Below are 3,757 nucleotides of genomic sequence, written 5' to 3'. Positions count from 1 at the left end.
TCACCCAGGATAGAGTGCAGTGAAGTCATCTTTAGCTCACCGCAACCTCCATCTCCTGGGTTCTAGCGATTCTCCTGCCTCAGCCTCCTGAGTAGCTGGGATCACAGGCGCCTGCCACCTTGCCCAGCTAATTTTTCTATTTCCCCCCCAACCCCGTGCCCCAATTTTTGTATTTTTAGCAGAGATGGGGTTTCACCATCTTGGCCAGGCTGGTCTCGAACTCCTGACCTCAGGATCCATCTGTCTTGGCTTCCCAAAGTGCTGGAATTACAGACGTAGGCCACCGTGCCTGGCTGGAGGAATAGCTTCTTCCTGAGACAGAGTCTTGCTCTGTCTCCCAGGCTAGAGTCCAATGGCATCATCTCATCTCAAAGCAGCCTTCAGCTCTCAGGTTTAAGTGATTCTCCTGCCTCATCCTCCCCAGTAGCTGGGAATACCAGAGCGCATCATGAGACCCAGATCATTTTTGTATGTTTAGTAGAGACGGGGTTTCACCGTGTTGGTCAGGCTAGTCTTGAACTCCTGACCTTGTGATCCTCCCACCTCAGCCTCCCAAAGTGCTGGGATTACAGGCATGAGCCACCACGCCCAGTCTATTTTATTTTACTTGATCTTAGTCAAAATATTTTATTTTTGAGATGGTGTCTCGCTCTGTCACCAGGCTGGAATACAATGGCATGATCTCTGCTCACTGCAACCTCCGACTCCTGGGTTCCGGTGATTCTCCCACCTCAGCCTCCCAAGTAGCTGGGATTACAGGCGCCCGCCACCATGCCTGGCTAATTTTTGTTATTTTAGTAGAGACAGAGTTTCACCACATTGGCCAGGCTGGTCTTGAACTCCTGACTTCAGGTGATCTGCCAGCCTTGGCCTCCCAAGGTGCTCGGATTACAGGTGTGAGTCACTGCACCCAGCCAGAAGGAATAAGTTCTAATGTTTGATATCAGAGTAGGGTGAATACAGCTAACAATAAGAGACTGTATTTTGCCAAATAGCTAGAATAGAGGACATGAAACGTTCCCAGTGAGAGATAAGGTAGAAAGAAACTAGCTAGGCAGAGAAGGCAGATAGTCCTCAGCAAGAACTTCCCTTCCAACAAAACGCAGCTCAAGAAATCATTTCCCTTCTAATGAAAAGCAGCTTGCCAGGCACGATGGCTCGTGCCCGTAATCCCAGCAGTTTAGGAGGCTGAGGCGGTTGGATCACAAGGTCAGGAGTTTGAGACCAGCTTGAAATCACCACCAGGTGATCCGCCTGCGTTGGCCTCCCAAAGTGCTGGGATTACAGGTGTGAGCCGCCACGCCTGGCCATCATTAAAATATTTATCCTCATTGTTTTCACGTTGAGTGGGCTGAGGAGGAAGAGGAAGAGAAAGAGACTGATTTTGCTGTCTCAGGGGTGGCAGAAGAGGAAGAAAATCTGTGTATAACCCAGAGTAGACTTGTGCTGTTCGAGGGTAAGCTGTACACAGCAGATACACAAACACTCATAATACAGTTGAAAATTCTTCAGCCATACAAAAAAGAAGTCCTGCCATTTGCAGCAACAGAAATTAACCCTGCGTCAGAGGTAGACAAATACCGTGTGAGCTCACGTGTATGTGGAATCCACAGAAATCAAACTGTCACTGGAGGATTGTCCAGGTTCTTGGCGTGTTGAACAAAGAATTGAATGACAGAGCCGGGCGCGGTGGCTGACGCCTGTAACCCCAGCACTTTGGGAGGCCGAGGTGGGTGGATCACCCAAGGTTGAGAGTCCAAGACCAGCCTGACCAACACGGAGAAACCTCCGTCTCTACTAAAAGTAGAAAATTAGCCGGGTGTGGTGGTGCATGCCTGTAATCCTAGCTACTCAGGAGGCTGAGGCAGGAGAATCACTTGCACCTGGGAGGCGGAGGTTACGGTGAGCTGGGATCGCGTCATTGCACTCCAGCCAGGGCAACAAGAGCTAAAATCCGTCTCCAAAAAAAAAAAAAAAAAAAAAAAAAAAAAAAAAAAAAAAAAAAAAAAAAAAAAAAAAAAAAAAAAAAAAAAAAAAAAAAAAAAAAAAAAAAAAAAAAAAAAAAAAAAAAAAAAAAAGAATTGAACAAAATGCACAAATTAAGTAACAAAAGAAAATGCGAGGAAGGAAAAAGCAACAGAAGAACGGAGTAAAAAAAGCACAGATTTAAAAAATGTTTAAGTTCTGGGTCGGGTACACGTGCAGGATGTACAGCTTGGTTACGCAGGTAAACGTGCTGCACTTATCAACCCGTCACCTAGCTATTGAGCCCAGCATGCATTAGCTATTTTTCTTTCTTTCTTTTTCCCCCCGATTTTCTTGCCAGGCTGGAGTGCAATGGTTCGATCTCAGCTCACTGAAACCTCCGCCTCTCGGGTTCAAGCGAGTCTCCCGCCTCAGCCTCCCAAGTAGCTGGGATTACAGGCATGCACCACCCATGCCCAGCTAATTTTTGTATTTTTTAGTAGAGATGGGTTTTCTCCATGTTGGTCAGCCAGGTCCCAAACTCCTAACCTCAGGTGATCCACCCACCTCGGGCTCCCAAAGTACTGGGATTACAGGCGTGTGCCACCGTGCCTGGCCCTGCTTTAGCTATTTTTCCTGATGCTCTCCTTCCCTCCATCCCCATCCACCCCGACAAGCCCCACTGTGTGGTTTTCCCCTCCCTGTGTCCATGTGTTCTGATTGTTCAGCTCCTACTTACAAGTGAAAACATGTGGTATTTGGCTTTCTGTTCCTGTGATAGTTTGCTGAGGATAATGGCTTCCAGCTCTGTGTCCCTGTAAAGGATGTGATCTCATTCCTTTCGATGGCTGCAGAGTATTCCATGGTGTATATGCACCACATTTTCTATATCCAGCCTATCATTGATAGGCACTTGGGTTAATTCCATGTTTTTGCTATTGTGAATAGAAAAGCACAGATTTTATCAAAAACAGTTCAGAGCGAGAGTGGAATTAAGCCAGCAGTTCAAGAGCCCCCCGCAATTAGGCTTTTTATTAAGCTAGAAAAAACCCTGCAACACCCCTAGGCGCCCCTCAGAGGCCTCCGATTGGTTACATGCTATGAAGGATTGGGCTCACGACCAATCAGAGGCCATAGTGGAGACCTGGCCCGCAGTCAGTCAGAGGCTGATATGACTTGTCATGGGAGCGAGGATGTGACCTGGATGCTACACCTGCTGTTCTCCTGCCTGTAGGAACCGGATGCACCTGTTGAACCCCGTTCCCTTAATCCCCTATTCTCCTGCCACAAAACCCATGGAAACAAAGCAGAATTAGAACCGTGGTTGCCGGGGGCTGGGAGGAGAGAAAAATGGGGAGATGTCAGTCAACGGGGAGAAACTTACAGTTACAAGATCAGGTCAGCGTGGCATGGTGGCTTACACCTGTGATCTTAGCACTTTTGGAGGCCAGGACTTTGAGACCAGCCTGGCCAACACAATGAGATTCCATTTCTTTTCTTTTCTTTGTTGAGATGGAGTCTCACTCTGTCATCCAAGTTGGAGTATGGTGGCACAATCTCGTCTCACTGCAACCTCCGCCTCCTGGGTTCATGGGATACTCTGGCCTCAGCCTCCCGAGTAGCTGGGATTACAGGTGCACATCACCATGCCCAGCTAATTTTTTGTATTTTTAGTAGAGACAGGTTTTCAGCATGATGGCCAAACTGGTTTCGAACTCCTGACCTCAGTTCATTTCCTGCCTCGGCCTCCTAAAGTGCTAGGATTACAGGCATGAGCCACTGCATTTGGCCT

Source organism: Cebus imitator, unplaced genomic scaffold, assembly GCF_001604975.1.
Source record: "Cebus imitator isolate Cc_AM_T3 unplaced genomic scaffold, Cebus_imitator-1.0 Scaffold473, whole genome shotgun sequence".
NCBI lineage: Eukaryota > Metazoa > Chordata > Mammalia > Primates > Cebidae > Cebus > Cebus imitator.
Note: the sequence above shows the minus strand (reverse complement) of the source record.